The 16342-nt window shown below is 46.5% G+C and overlaps 1 protein-coding gene across 1 annotated transcript in view; it reads right to left on the reverse strand.

The window, feature by feature from the left end:
• The window catches only part of DAPK2 (death associated protein kinase 2), a 138018-nt gene that overhangs the window by 25483 nt on the left and 96193 nt on the right, over nucleotides 1–16342 (reverse strand). The window lies entirely within an intron of this gene.

Here is a 16342-nt window from a genome sequence, read left to right on the forward strand (position 1 = left end):
ACCTCACCACGGTGGTCGCCCAGCAGTCACAACAGATAGCGCAACAAGGCCAACAGCTGTCTCAACTGACCGTTATGCTACAGCAGTTACTACCACAGCTTCAGCAGTCATCTCCTCCGCCAGCTCCTGCACCTCCTCCGCAGCGAGTGGCCGCTCCTGGTCTACGCCTATCCTTGCCGGATAAATTTGATGGGGACTCTAAGTTTTGCCGTGGCTTTCTTTCCCAATGTTCCCTGCATCTGGAGATGATGTCGGACCAGTTTCCCACTGAAAGGTCTAAGGTGGCTTTCGTAGTCAGCCTTCTGTCTGGAAAAGCCCTGTCTTGGGCCACACCGCTCTGGGACCGCAATGACCCCGTCACTGCCTCTGTACACTCCTTCTTCTCGGAAATCCGAAGTGTCTTTGAGGAACCTGCCCGAGCCTCTTCTGCTGAGACTGCCCTGTTGAACCTGGTCCAGGGTAATTCTTCCGTTGGCGAGTATGCCGTACAATTCCGTACTCTTGCTTCAGAATTATCCTGGAATAATGAGGCCCTCTGCGCGACCTTTAAAAAAGGCCTATCCAGCAACATTAAAGATGTTCTGGCCGCACGAGAAATCCCTGCTAATCTACATGAACTCATTCATCTGGCCACTCGCATTGACATGCGTTTTTCCGAAAGGCGTCAGGAGCTCCGCCAAGATATGGACTCTGTTCGCACGAGGCGTTTCTTCTCCTCGGCTCCTCTCTCCTCTGGTCCCCTGCAATCCGTTTCTGTGCCTCCCGCCGTGGAGGCTATGCAGGTCGACCGGTCTCGCCTGACACCTCAAGAGAGGACACGACGCCGCATGGAGAACCTCTGCCTGTACTGTGCTAGTACCGAACACTTCCTGAGGGATTGTCCTATCCGTCCTCCCCGCCTGGAAAGACGTACGCTGACTCCGCACAAAGGTGAGACAGTCCTTGATGTCTACTCTGCTTCTCCACGTCTTACTGTGCCTGTGCGGATGTCTGCCTCTGCCTTCTCCTTCTCTACTATGGCCTTCTTGGACTCTGGATCTGCAGGAAATTTTATTTTGGCCTCTCTCGTCAACAGGTTCAACATCCCAGTAACCAGTCTCGCCAGACCCCTTTACATCAATTGTGTAAACAATGAAAGATTGGACTGTACCATACGTTTCCGCACGGAGCCCCTTCTAATGTGCATCGGACCTCATCACGAGAGGATTGAACTTTTGGTCCTCCCCAATTGCACCTCGGAAATTCTCCTTGGACTTCCCTGGCTTCAACTTCATTCCCCAACCCTGGATTGGTCCACTGGGGAGATCAAGAGTTGGGGGCCCTCTTGTTCCAAGGACTGTCTAAAACCGGTTCCCAGTAACCCTTGCCGTGACTCTGTGGTTCCTCCAGTAACCGGTCTCCCTAAGGCCTATATGGACTTTGCGGATGTTTTCTGCAAAAAACAAGCTGAGACTCTACCTCCTCACAGGCCTTATGATTGTCCTATCGACCTCCTCCCGGGCACTACTCCACCCCGGGGCAGAATTTATCCTCTCTCTGCCCCAGAGACTCTTGCCATGTCTGAATACGTCCAGGAAAATTTAAAAAAGGGCTTTATCCGTAAATCCTCCTCTCCTGCCGGAGCCGGATTTTTCTTTGTGTCCAAAAAAGATGGCTCCCTACGTCCTTGCATTGACTACCGCGGTCTTAATAAAATCACGGTTAAGAACCGCTACCCCCTACCCCTCATCTCTGAACTCTTTGATCGCCTCCAAGGTGCCCACATCTTTACTAAACTGGACTTAAGAGGTGCTTATAACCTCATCCGCATCAGAGAGGGGGATGAGTGGAAAACGGCATTTAACACCAGAGATGGACACTTTGAGTATCTGGTCATGCCCTTTGGCCTGTGCAACGCCCCTGCTGTCTTCCAAGACTTTGTTAATGAAATTTTTCGTGATCTTTTATACTCCTGTGTTGTGGTATATCTGGACGATATCCTAATTTTTTCTGCCAATCTAGAAGAACACCGCCAGCATGTCCGTATGGTTCTTCAGAGACTTCGTGACAATCAACTCTATGCCAAAATTGAGAAATGTCTGTTTGAATGCCAATCTCTTCCTTTTCTAGGATACTTGGTCTCTGGCCAGGGACTACAAATGGATCCAGACAAACTCTCTGCCGTCTTAGATTGGCCACGCCCCTCCGGACTCCGTGCTATCCAACGCTTTTTGGGGTTCGCCAATTATTACAGGCAATTTATTCCACATTTTTCTACCGTTGTGGCTCCTATCGTGGCTTTAACCAAAAAAAATGCCGATCCCAAGTCCTGGCCTCCTCAAGCGGAAGACGCCTTTAAACGACTCAAGTCTGCCTTTTCTTCGGCTCCCGTGCTCTCCAGACCTGACCCTTCCAAACCCTTCCTATTGGAGGTTGATGCCTCCTCAGTGGGAGCTGGAGCTGTTCTTCTACAAAAAAATTCTTCCGGGCATGCTGTCACTTGTGGTTTTTTTTCTAGGACCTTCTCTCCGGCGGAGAGGAACTACTCCATCGGGGATCGAGAGCTTCTAGCCATCAAATTAGCACTTGAGGAATGGAGGCATCTGCTGGAGGGATCAAGATTTCCAGTTATTATTTACACCGATCACAAGAACCTCTCCTACCTCCAGTCTGCCCAACGGCTGAATCCTCGCCAGGCCCGGTGGTCTCTGTTCTTTGCCCGATTTAATTTTGAAATTCACTTTCGGCCTGCCGATAAGAACATTAGGGCCGATGCTCTCTCTCGTTCCTCGGATGCCTCGGAAGTTGAACTCTCTCCGCAACACATCATTCCTCCTGACTGCCTGATCTCCACTTCTCCAGCCTCCATCAGGCAAACTCCTCCAGGAAAGACCTTTGTTTCTCCACGCCAACGTCTCGGAATCCTCAAATGGGGTCACTCCTCCCATCTCGCAGGTCATGTGGGCATCAAGAAATCTGTGCAACTCATCTCCCGCTTCTATTGGTGGCCGACTCTGGAGACGGATGTTGTGGACTTTGTGCGAGCCTGCACTATCTGTGCCCGGGATAAGACTCCTCGCCAGAAGCCCGCTGGTTTTCTTCATCCCCTGCCTGTCCCCGAACAGCCTTGGTCTCTGATTGGTATGGATTTTATTACTGATTTACCCCCTTCCCGTGGCAACACTGTTATTTGGGTGGTCGTTGATCGATTCTCCAAAATGGCACATTTCATCCCTCTTCCTGGTCTTCCTTCAGCGCCTCAGTTGGCTAAACAATTTTTTGTACATATTTTTCGTCTTCACGGGTTGCCTACGCAGATCGTCTCGGATAGAGGCGTCCAATTCGTGTCTAAATTCTGGAGGGCTCTCTGTAAACAACTCAAGATTAAATTAAATTTTTCTTCTGCATATCATCCCCAATCCAATGGACAAGTAGAAAGAATTAACCAGGTCTTGGGTGATTATTTACGACATTTTGTTTCCTCCCACCAGGATGACTGGGCAGATCTCCTTCCATGGGCCGAATTCTCGTATAACTTCAGAGTCTCTGAATCTTCCTCCAAATCCCCATTTTTCGTGGTGTACGGCCGTCACCCTCTTCCCCCCCTCCCTACCCCCTTGCCCTCTGGTCTGCCCGCTGTGGATGAAATTTCTCGTGACCTTTCCATCATATGGAGAGAGACCCAAAATTCTCTCTTACAGGCTTCATCACGCATGAAGAAGTTCGCGGATAAGAAAAGAAGAGCTCCTCCCATTTTTTCCCCTGGAGACAAGGTATGGCTCTCCGCTAAATATGTCCGCTTCCGTGTCCCTAGCTACAAGTTGGGACCACGCTATCTTGGTCCTTTCAAAATTTTGTCTCAGATTAATCCTGTCTCTTACAAACTTCTTCTTCCTCCTTCTCTTCGTATCCCTAATGCCTTTCACGTTTCTCTTCTTAAACCACTCATCATCAACCGTTTCTCTCCCAAATCTGTTCCTCCCACTCCTGTTTCCGGCTCCTCGGACATCTTCTCCGTCAAAGAGATCCTAGCATCTAAAAAGGTCAGAGGGAAAACCTTTTTTTTAGTGGATTGGGAGGGTTGTGGTCCAGAAGAGAGATCCTGGGAACCTGAGGACAACATCCTAGACAAAAGTCTGCTCCTCAGGTTCTCAGGCTCTAAGAAGAGGGGGAGACCCAAGGGGGGGGGTACTGTTACGCCGAGCGCTCCGGGTCCCCGCTCCTCCCCGGAGCGCTCGCTACACTCTCCCCACTGCAGCGCTCCGGTCAGTTCCACTGACCCGGGGCGCTGCGATTCCGCTTCCAGCCGGGATGCGATTCGCGATGCGGGTAGCGCCCGCTCGCGATGCGCACCCCGGCTCCCGTACCTGACTCGCTCTCCCTCGGTCCTGTCCCGGCGCGCGCGGCCCCGCTCCCTAGGGCGCGCGCGCGCCGGGTCTTTGCGATTTAAAGGGCCACTGCGCCGCTGATTGGCGCAGTGATTCCAATTAGTGTGTTCACCTGTGCACTTCCCTATATCACCTCACTTCCCCTGCACTCCCTTGCCGGATCTTGTTGCCATTGTGCCAGTGAAAGCGTTTCCTTGTGTGTTCCTAGCCTGTGTTCCAGACCTCCTGCCGTTGCCCCTGACTACGATCCTTGCTGCCTGCCCCGACCTTCTGCTACGTCCGACCTTGCTTCTGTCTACTCCCTTGTACCGCGCCTATCTTCAGCAGCCAGAGAGGTGAGCCGTTGCTAGTGGATACGACCTGGTCACTACCGCCGCAGCAAGACCATCCCGCTTTGCGGCGGGCTCTGGTGAAAACCAGTAGTGACTTAGAACCGATCCACTAGCACGGTCCACGCCAATCCCTCTCCGGCACAGAGGATCCACTACCTGCCAGCCGGCATCGTGACACTTGCAAGCAGCATGCAAAGCAGTCGTGACTGCATGTGTTTCCTTGGAGGTAACCTTGAATAACATGACAATGATTTCAAGAACCGTCTCCCTTTTAAAGCAACCAATCTGCTCTTATAATTCATTCGATCCTAGAGTGATATCAGCTGCCTTTTCTCCATTAACGCTTTCTCCTGAGCTGAGTTTACAATTACTGCAGTTCATCTGATCACTCTTAATGACAATCTAGACTTGACCCCTTAAGGACATAGGGGGAGATTTATCAAAACCTGTCCACAGGAAAAGTTGCTGAGTTGCCCATAGCAACCAATCAGATCGCTTCTTTCATTTTTAACATGGACTCTGCAAAATGAAAGCAGCGATCTGATTGGTTGCTATGGGCAACTGTGCAACTTTTCCTCTGGACAGGTTTTGATAAATCTCCCCCATAGCGTTTTTTCACTTTTGTTTCTTCCTCCTTACCTTTTATAAACCATACCCCTTTCTATTTTGCACCTAAAAATCCATACGATGACTTATTTTTTGCGCCACCAATTCTATTTTGTAATGACATCAGTAATTTTACCCAAAAATCTACAGCAAAAGCAAAAAAAATCATTGTGCGACAAAATTGAAGAAAAAAAATTTAGTAAATTTTGCGGGCTTCTGTTTCTACACAGTACTTTTTTTGGTAAAAATTACACCTTATCTTTATTCTGTAGGTCCATGTGATTAAAATGATACCCTACTCATATAGGTTTGATTTTGTCTTACTTCTGGAAAAAATCATAACTACAAGCACGAAAATGTATACGTTAAAATTGTCATCTTCTGATCCTTATAACTTTTTTATTTTTCCACATACGTGGCGATATGAAACATAGCCGCACATCCATTTGTATTTTGATCTACTTGCTTCTCAGCATAATTTAAAAAACTAGCAGGTTGTTAGTAAACATTTTGATTAAAAAGTACAAGCCCACTCGCCACGTCAAGGCCACCTAGTCACAGTGGGTCCCTAACCTAACACTGGCGTAGCACCGGGGCGGCGACTACTGCCTCCGAGACACCATGCCCACAGGCAGCCCCTCCGCTGTCCGACCAAGCCCCTAGCTTTGGGCCGCACCACCCCACAGGCAAAGCATCACAGAAACAATGGCCGCCACAGAGAACCACACCAATGTGAACACCTACCATGTGCTCCCATACGAAAGGGCTGTGAGAATGTTAGGAGGAAACCCTTATGCAGTCTCCTGCTAATTAAAAACACCTGGGCTGTATCGGTGGAGTGGTGTGGTGGCTATGAAAGAAGGGAGAGACTACAAATGTACAATACAAATAGAGAAACATAGCCGCACATCCACCATTTGTATTTTTGATCTACTTGGTTCTCAGCATCCTTCCCCCTGTGGGCATGGTGTCTCAGAGGAAGGTCGCCACCCAGCGCTATGCCAGTATTAGGTTAGGGAACATCTCTGACAAGGAGGCCTTGACGTGGTGAGTGGGCTAGTACTTTTATATCAAAATGAATACTACCACATTTAATGCGCCTTGATCACTATTAAGGCAGCATTAAGGTTCACCTGTGAGGCCGGCACACATATCAGCCAACTTAGGTGGGGCTTGTAGTCTGCCTCCCTCCTCCCATTGTATGTGTGCCCAGCCACACTGGAGGTAACTGGGAGCAGGCTGCGAGTCAGCCTAATGCTGCTGTAATTGCCCACTGGTGCCTGGTTTTTGCTTATCACGCACAAGTAGGTTAGTGTTAGGTCCTGTGCCACTTGACAAACCTTGGCGTTGGTGTGCGGGCTCTGGTATGTCGTTCATCTAAGGATATGCTGGCGAATGTCTTAATTTTAACATCAGTGTTGAGGGATAGCCAATGCCATTGTATACATCTACCACAATAGTGCACCTAAATTCCTGTATTGTATTCAAAATGTATACTAACAACCTGTTAGTTTTCTAAATTATGCTGAAAAGCAAGTAGATCAAAATACAAATGGTGGATGTGTGGCTATTAGAGATGAGCGAAGTTACAGTACTTTGATTCTGCACGAACCTCGCCGCTCAGCGGTATAAATTAGTTCAGCTTTCAGGTGCTCCGGTGGGATGGAAAAGGTGGATACAGTCCTAGGAGACTGAGTGAGCTACACCCCCCCCCCCCCCTTCTCTTTCATTAAAGTCAGCAACCGATGAGCCGCGAGGTTCGTGCAGAATCAAAGTACTTTAACTTCGCTCATCTCTAGCGGCTATGATTCTCTATTTGTGTTGTACATTTGTAGTCTCTCCCTACTTCCATGGCCAACACTCCACTCCACCCCATGCCCAGGCATTTTTTAATTAGCAGAAGACTGCATAAGGGTTTCCTCCTAACATTCTCCCAGCCCTCTGGTTGGGAGCACATAGTAGGTGTTCACACTGGTGTGGTTCTCTGTGGCGGCCATTGTTTCTGTGATGCTTTGTCTGTGGGGTGGTGCGGCCCAAAGCCAGGGGCTTGGTCGGGCAGCAGTGGGGCTGCCTGGCCACTGGGCCGTTCCCCCTGTGGGCATGGTGTCTCGGAGGCAGTGGACGCCGCCCGGCACTACGCCAGTGGTAGGTTAGGATCCCACTCTGACAAGGAGGCCTTGACGTGGTGAGTAGGCTTGTACTTTTTGATCAAAATGTATACTAACAACCTGTTAGTTTTTTAAATTATGCTGAGAAGCAAGTAGATCAAAATACAAATGGTGGATGTGTGGCTATGTTTCTCTATTTGTGTTGTACATTTGTAGTCTCTCCCTTCTTCCATGGCCAGCACTCCACTCCACCCATTTGGCCCAGGTGTTTTTAATTAGCAGGAGACTGCAGAATGGATTTTCTCCTAACATTCTCGAAGCCCTCTGGTAGGGAGCACATGGTAGGTGTTCACACTGGTGTGATTCTCTGTGGTGACCATTGTTTCTGTGATGCTTTGTCTGTGGGGTGGTGCGGCCCAAAGCCGGGGCTTGGTCGGGCAGCAGTGGGGCTTCCTGACCACTGGGACGTTCCCCCTGTGCGCATGGTGTCTCAGAGGCAGTGGTTGCTGCCCGGTGCTACCCCAGTGTTAGGTTAGGGACCCACTCTGACAAGGAGGCCTTGACGTGGCGAGTGGGCTTGTACTTTTTAATCAAAATGTATACTAAAAACCTGTTAGTTTTTTAAATTATGCAGAGAAACAAGTAGATCAAAATACAAATGGTGGATGTGTGGCTATGTTACTCTATTTGTGTTGTACAGATATATTTTTATAGTTCAGACATTTACGCACACGGCAATACCACATATGTTTATTTTTATTTTCACTGACACAGGTTTTTTTTTTAAATGGGAAAAGGGGGATGATTCAGACATTTATTAGGGAAGGGGTTAAATCATCTTTATTAACTTTTTATTTCACTTTTTTTTTTTGCAATGTTATAGCCCCCATAGTGTAATTAGCAGACACTTTCCTATTCACTTGCTTTTCAAATTATCAACATAAATATGTTTAAAATGTAATAGAAAAAATGTCCACTAGGTGGCTCTGTTCTGTTCCGCCCACAATTAATACAGTGAGTTTGGTCTCCTCCCGACCTGGCAGGAGCCTATATTTAGGAAGTGTTTCTCTGCACTGAGCTTGATTGACAGTTGCAAAGAGCCTCACTGAAAGCTTCAAAGAGCCTTACTGACAGCTGCACAGACTAAAAGCTGCACAGACTACAAGCTGCACAGAGCCTCACAGAAAGATACACAGACTGAAAGCTGCTGCACAGAGCTTCAGGTCTTCTATTGATCACAGCACTGCATGCAACGATGTGAGGGCGGAAGTGGTCCCCCAGCAGGCTTCAGTCATGTCATGCCTGAGGGAAACACACACTTTCTTCAGCTGGGAGATTGTACTATGAGATTGCACTATGTGAGCAGGAATAAAGGTATGATACAAAGCTTTTTAAAGCTCTGAAATTTTTGGAAGGGTGGGAGGGGTGTTAGGAGTAGTTAGGGAACATAGCCTGAGTTAGTTTAGAAAAGTTTATTTGGTGACAGGTACTTTTTAATGCATAATTCCACTTTAAAAACCAAAAGCAACACACTTTGTGAGAACCAAAATTTGTGTCAGTCTCAGATTTTGGCCACAACTGTAAATAGGGGTTCTTGGAGTATTGACGGATAAGGGCACATTATACTGCTAAAAGGGGCCACTGCCATTAGGGAATACAACTGCCATGAAGGGATGTACTTGCCCTTTAACAATGTATAGGTAGGTGGTACAAAGGCGGTGTCAAAGTAACATTCACATGAATCCAGGACCCACGGTTTTTAAGCAGAATATTACAAGGGCAATATACTAGCTTGTCTTCTCTCAATAGTGTATCTTGGTGTAATTTTTTTTACAGATAAGAAATGCACACAAACCTGGCACCTGTAATTCATTAGTAGTGTTGCTCGCGAATATTCGCAATTCGAATTAAGCGAATATTGCGAATATAGCACTATATATTCGTAATTACTAATATTCGTTTTTTTTTCGCATATGCAAAATTGTATGCGTATATGCGAAAATTTATGCGCATATTCCCGAATATTGAGTCCTCCCTTATTTAATGGTATCGGGAACTGTGACTGGAGCATTATCTCTGTGATTTTTTGCCCATTGACACTAATAGGCCCATTGTGGTCTATGGGGATCTCATAGTATGAAAAACAGAAAGCTAAGCAGGACTGTCTTGGCAGCACAGTAGATGGGAGACCACCATGGGTTTGAGTCCCTCGGTGGGACAGAGTGTTAGTGTTGTGGATTAACTTTACTTTCCTGGAAAAGCTGCTGAGTTGCCCATAGCAACCAATCAGATTGCTTCTTTCATTTTTCACAAAGCCTCTGCAAAATGAAAGAAGTGATCTGATTGGTTGCTATGGGCAACTCAGCAGCTTTTCCTGGAAGTTTCTGAGTTGTCGATAGCAACCAGATTGCTTCCTTCATTTTTCAGAGGCCTTTTCAAATATGAAAGAAGCAATCTGATTGGTTGCTATGGGCAACTGCACAACTCTTCCTCTACACTGGTTTTGATGAATCTCCCCCATAGAGGGAGATTTATCAAAACCTGTCCAGAGGAAAAGTTTCTGAGTTGCCCATAGCAACCAATCAGATCACTTCCTTCATTTTGCAGAGGCCTTGTGAAAAATGAAAGAAGCGATCTGATTGGTTGCTATGGGCAACTTTTCCAGGAAAGTAAAGTTAAACCACAACACTGTAAAACTCAAACCCGTGGTGGTCTCCCATACACTGTGCTGCCAAGACAGTCCTGCTTATCTTTCTGTTTTAAATGCTGTGAGATCCCCATAGACCACAATGGGTCTATTGGTTTAAATGGGCAAAAAATCACATGTTAATGCACCAGTCATAGTTCCCTATACCATTAACCCCTTAAGGACAAAGGGCGTACAGGTACGCCCTTGGTCCTGCTCTCCTGATATAACGCGGGGTTACACAGTAACCCCGCGTCATATCACGGCGGGCCCGGCTTCATAGTGAAGCCGGGACCCGCCTCTAATAGCGTGCAGCGCCGATCGCGGCGCCGCGCGCTATTAACCCTTTAGCCGCGCGCTCAGAGCTGAGCCGCGCGGCTAAAAGCGAAACCGAAAGTGGACGGCTAGCTCAGTCGGGCTGTTCGGAATAGCCGCGGCTAATCGCGGCATCCCGAACAGCTGACAGGACAGCGGGAGGGCCCCTACCTGCCTCCTTGCTGTCCGATCGCCGAATGACTGCTCAGTGCCTGAGATCCAGGCCTGAGCAGTCATGCGGCAGAATCGTTGATCACTGCTTTCTTATGAGAAACCAGTGATCAATGATGAAGATCAGTGTGTGCAGTGTTATAGGTCCCTATGGGACCTTTAACACTGCAAAATAAATGTGAAAAAAAAGTGAATAAAGATCATTTAACTCCTCCCCTATTAAAAGTTTGAATCACCCCCCTTTTCCAATAAAAAAAAAAAACACAGTGTAAATAAAAATAAAAATAAACATATATGGTATCACCGTGTGCGGAAATGTCCGAATTATAAAAATATATCATTAATTAAATCGCTCGGTTAATGGCGTGTGCGCAAAAAAAATTCCAAAGTCCCAAATAGTGCATTTTTGGTCACTTTTTATATCATTTAAAAATGAATAAAAAGCGATCAATAAGTTCCATCAATGCAAAAATGGTACCGTTAAAAACGTCAGATCACGGCGCAAAAAATGAGCCCTCATACCGCCCCATACACGGAAAAATAAAAAAGTTATAGGGGTCAGAAGATGACAATTTTAAACGTATTAATTTTCCTGCATGTAGTTATGATTTTTTCCAGAAGTCCGACAAAATCAAACCTATATAAGTAGGGTATCATTTTAATCATATGGACCTACAGAATAAAGAGAAGGTGTCATTTTTACCGAAAAATGTACTACGTAGAAACGGAAGCCCCCAAAATTTACAAAACAGCGTTTTTTTTCAATTTTGTCGCACAATGATTTTTTTTCCGTTTCACCCTAGATTTTTGGGCAAAATGACTGAATTCATTACAAAGTAAAATTGGTGGCGCAAAAAATAAGCCATCATATGGATTTTTAGGTGCAAAATTGAAAGAGTTATGATTTTGTAAAGGCAAGGAGCAAAAAACGAAAATGCAAAAACGGAAAAACCCCCGGTCCTTAAGGGGTTAAAGGACATCTGCAGCGTGATTAACACTTATCCCCTATCCACAGGATAGGGGATAAGTGTTTGATCGCGGGGGGTCCGACCGCTGGGACCCCCTGTGATCTCCTGTACGGGGCCGCGGCTGTCCCGTGCAGGGGCGTGCCAGCCGCAGCATGACGTTGAGGCCGGCACGCCTCCTCCATACATCTCTATGGGAGAGGCGGGGAGGCAGCGTTCGTGCTTCCCCGCCTCCCCCAATAGAACTGTATTGGGACGGGGAGGAGACGGGGCGTCACCGTCGACCTCTAGGTCGACGCTACGCGCCTTAGCGCTCACTATGAACGCTAATGGCGGCGCCGCGTTAGGGAGATCGCGGGGGGGTCTTGTAGATAGGGGATAAGTGTATATTGCGCTGCAGTTGTCCTTTAAAGAAGGGAGGGCTCAATATTCACGAATATGCGCATATGCGGAAAACCAGTGTAGTGGAAGAGCAACCAATCAGATTGCTTACTTCATTTTTGAAAAGGCCTCTGAAAAATGAAAGAAGCGATCTGATTGGTTGCTCTGGGCAACTCAGAAACTTTTCCTCTGGACAGGTTTTGATAAATCTCCCTCTATGGGGGAGATTCATCAAAACTGGTGTAGAGGAAGAGTTGTGCAGTTGCCCATAGCAACCAACCAGATTGCTTCCTTCATTTTTGAAAAGACCTCTGAAAAATGAAGGAAGCAATCTGGTTGCTATGGGCAACTCAGAAACTTTTCCAGGAAAAGTTTCTGAGTTGCCCATAGCAACCAATCAGATCGCTTCTTTCATTTTGCAGAGGCCTTGTGAAAAATGAAAGCAGCAATCTGGTTGGTTGCTATGGGCAACTCAGCAGCGTTTCCAGGAAAGTAAAGTTAAACCACAACACTGTAAAACTCTGTCCCACCCCGGGACTCAAACCTGTGGTGGTCTCCCATCCACTGTGCTGCCAAGACGGTGCTGCTTAGCTTACTGTTTTAAATGCCGTGAGCTCCCCATAGACCACAATGGGCCTTTTGATTTCAATAGGCAAAAAATCACAGAGTTAATGCACTAGTCACAGTTCCCTATACCATTAAAGAAGGGAGGGCTCAATATTCGTGAATATGCGCATATATTTTCGCATATGCGGAAAAAACGAATATAACGAATATGCGAATTTCGCGAATATATGACGAATATTCATCCATATATTCGCAAATTTGAATATGGCCTATGCTGCTCATCACTATTCATTAGGCCATGCGACCTTCTCCCATTTATTCATGATCCAATTCTGAGGCTCATGTGACGATTGTAGGTACTTTCTACTGTAGACCAGACAAGCTAACTGTGATGTACTATGTTCTGACACCTTTCTATTATAGCCAGCTCAGCTTTAAACTTTTCAGCAGCAGGTATTAAAGTAGCTCTTCATTGGGATAAGACCAGGTGGGCCAGTCTTTAATCCCCATTTGCTTCAATGAGTTTGATTAATGGTTCACCAGGTTTCATGCCTTGGACCACTAATAGTACATATTGATTGATGTATATTAGGAACACCATTTAAGAGCTGCCATTACAGTAGCTCAAATCCTTAAGCTTGCCCATTTTTCCTGCTTCTAGCACAGAGTCTTCGTTAATAAAACTGTGCATTTCATCCCTTAAGGACACAGCCTGTTTAATTTTTGCATTTTTGTTTCACCGAATGGGATCAATAATAGTTTATTTAATCGGTCAAACAATTCGAACACGACAATATAAAATAAGTTTATGTTGTTTTTATTTGAAAAATAGGAAAAGGGGGGGGGGGTGATTTAAATTTTAGGGCTGTACAAATGATCCAGCGATCGTTCATGCCGCCCTGGCCACAAAATCATTGTGCTGTGTAAAGGGCACATTAAATGGGCACCAATCTGCTAGTCAAGCATTTGTAGTGGGCATAGATCTGCCCTCCTAATAGGACCCTCACATCATGTAATGCAGCAATTCTTCCAATATTCAGGACTCCGGGTGCCGCATCTCTCCCCTTGTTCACCTGCTGCTGATTGGCAGCTGTAACTAAATATAAAGGACTACTGAGGGCACACTCATGATGGGGAGGACTACCTCTCTGCACTTGGTGTCCTGGAGAAAACCAGCAATGTCATATGTTGGCTGCATTAGAAGATGTAAAATATTGATAAAACCAGGGTTTCTGTTACTGGTTTATGCAGTCCTCAGAAACAGTCTCCTTATACAGTACACAAACTCCACATCTAGTGATAATTAGGTAACAAGGGGTTTCCCTATAACTGTGAAAGCAATGGGGGCTGCTATAGCAGGACATTTCACAGAACATTTAGGTACCTAGTTAGGTCATCACAATTTTAACACTTTTTTAGTCCCCTCAGAGGCCTTTTATAAGCAGTCATTTAATTGCTTATATAAATCAATGTAATACATATGCATAACATTGATCTATTAGATCAGCACCCGCAGATCAGGCCACTCGACATTTGAAATGCATGCCAAAACTATTTAAACGCTACAATGGCTACTGATCGTGGAAGTAAACCCGTAAATGAGCAACATCACAGTGACCTCTGATGTCAATCATTACTGGCTGGTGTTGGCTACAGATAACAGCCTATTTCAAAATTCTACTGAACTTCGCAGACGTCCTCCTACGGTGCTTCCTCATCCCCTGTTCACCCGAAGTGCGTGCTCTCAGCAATGACAGGAAGCTGAGATGTGTGCGCTCTAGAGGATGAAGGGGAAAGGAGTAGGTGAAGCTCACACTGCCATACTCCACCCGCACCCTATCAGCAGGGCCGGTGCAAGGACTTCTGCCAACACAAGCGAAGCTCCATTTTGGAGCCCCCCCTAGTCGATTACCACACTCCCCCACCGGCCACCAGAACTCCCACACGCAAGTACATATAATGTAGTAGATGTCACCTGCAGTCCTATGTTACACCACAGATAACACAGTGATAACTCTCTGAGAACAGATAATGTAGTAGATGTCACCGTCAGTCCTATGTAACACCACATATAACACAGTGATAACTGTATGAGTACAGATAATGTAGTAGATGCTACCTGCAGTCCTATGTAACACCACATATAACACAGTGATAGCTCTCTGAGTACATATAATGTAGTAGATGTCACTTGCAGTCAGTCCTATGTAACACCACAGATAACACAGTGATAACTCTCTGAGTACAGATAATGTAGTAGATGCTACCTTCAGTCCTATGTAACACCACAGATAACACAGTGATAACTCTCTGAGTATAGATAATGTAGTAGATGTGACCTGCAGTCCTATGTAACACCATAGATAACACAGTGATAACTCTCTGAGTACAGATAATGTAGTAGATGTGACCTGCAGTCCTATGTAACATCAGAGATAACACAGTGATAACCCTCTGAGTACAGATAATGTAGTAGATGCTACCTGCAGTCCTATGTAACACCACAGATAACACAGTGATAACTCTCTGAGTATAGATAATGTAATAAATGTGACCTGCAGTCCTATGTAACACCACAGATAACACAGTGATAACTCTCTGAGTACAGATAATGTATAGATGTGACCTGCAGTCCTATGTAACACCACAGATAACAGTGATAACTCTCTGAGTACAGATAATGTAGTAGATGTCCCCTGCAGTCCTATGTAACACCACAGATAACAAAGTGATAACTCTCTGAGTACAGATAATGTAGTAGATGTGGCCTGCAGTCCTATGTAACACCACAGACTACACAGTGATAACCCTCAGAGTACAGATAATGTAGTAGATGCTACCTGTGTTATCTGTGGTTTTACATAGGACTGCAGGACACATCCACTACATTATCTGTACTCAGAGGGTTATCACTGTTATCTCTGATGTTACATAGGACTGCAGGTAACATCTACTACATTATCTGTACTCAGAGGGTTATCACTGTGTTATCTCTGATGTTACATAGGACTGCAGGTCACATCTACTACATTATATGTACTTGCGTGTGGGAGTTCTGGTGGCCGGTGGTGGTCGACTTATCCATTCCCCCGCTTCCATGATCCATCCTCTCGCTTCCATTATCCATCCCCCCGCTTCCATTATCTATCCTCCCGCTTCCATTATCCATCCCCCCGCTTCCATTATCCATCCCCCAGCTTCCATTATCCATCCCCCGCTGCCATTAACCATTCCCCCGCTTCCATTATCCATCCTCCCCGCTTCCATTATCCATCCCCCGCTGCCATTAACCATTCCCCCGCTTCCATTATACATCCCCCTGCTTCCATTATCCCCCTGCTTCCATTATCCATCACCCGTTTCCATTACCCCCCCTGCTTCCATTATCCATCGCCTGTTTCCATTACCCCCCTTGCTTCCATTGTCCATCTCCCCCAGCTCCTTCTTCCATTATCCCCCACTGCTTCCATTAACCCCCCCACTCCTTCTTCCTTTGTGCCCTCCTGCTTTCATTATCCCCCCCTGTCTCCATTAACCCCCCTTCCTCCTTCTTCCATCATCCATCCCCCCTACTCTGCTTCCGTTATCCATTCCCCTCTGCTTCCACTGTCTCCTCTGCTTCCATTAAACCCCCCCCCCGCTCCTTCTTATATTCACCCCTCCTGCCCTTGCTTCCATTAACACTCGCACTTCTATTAATTACCCCTTCTATTCAACCCCCCCTCCCGTTTGCATTAAAAATCCCCGCTCCCCACCCTCACCTGTGCGGCGTTCTGTCTGCAGGAAGAGTCCCTCATGTTATTGCTGCCCGGGCGCAGGATCCTCACTGGCGGAAGCGTTCAGC

Source organism: Hyla sarda, chromosome 4 (genome assembly GCF_029499605.1).
Source record: "Hyla sarda isolate aHylSar1 chromosome 4, aHylSar1.hap1, whole genome shotgun sequence".
NCBI classification, from domain to species: domain Eukaryota; kingdom Metazoa; phylum Chordata; class Amphibia; order Anura; family Hylidae; genus Hyla; species Hyla sarda.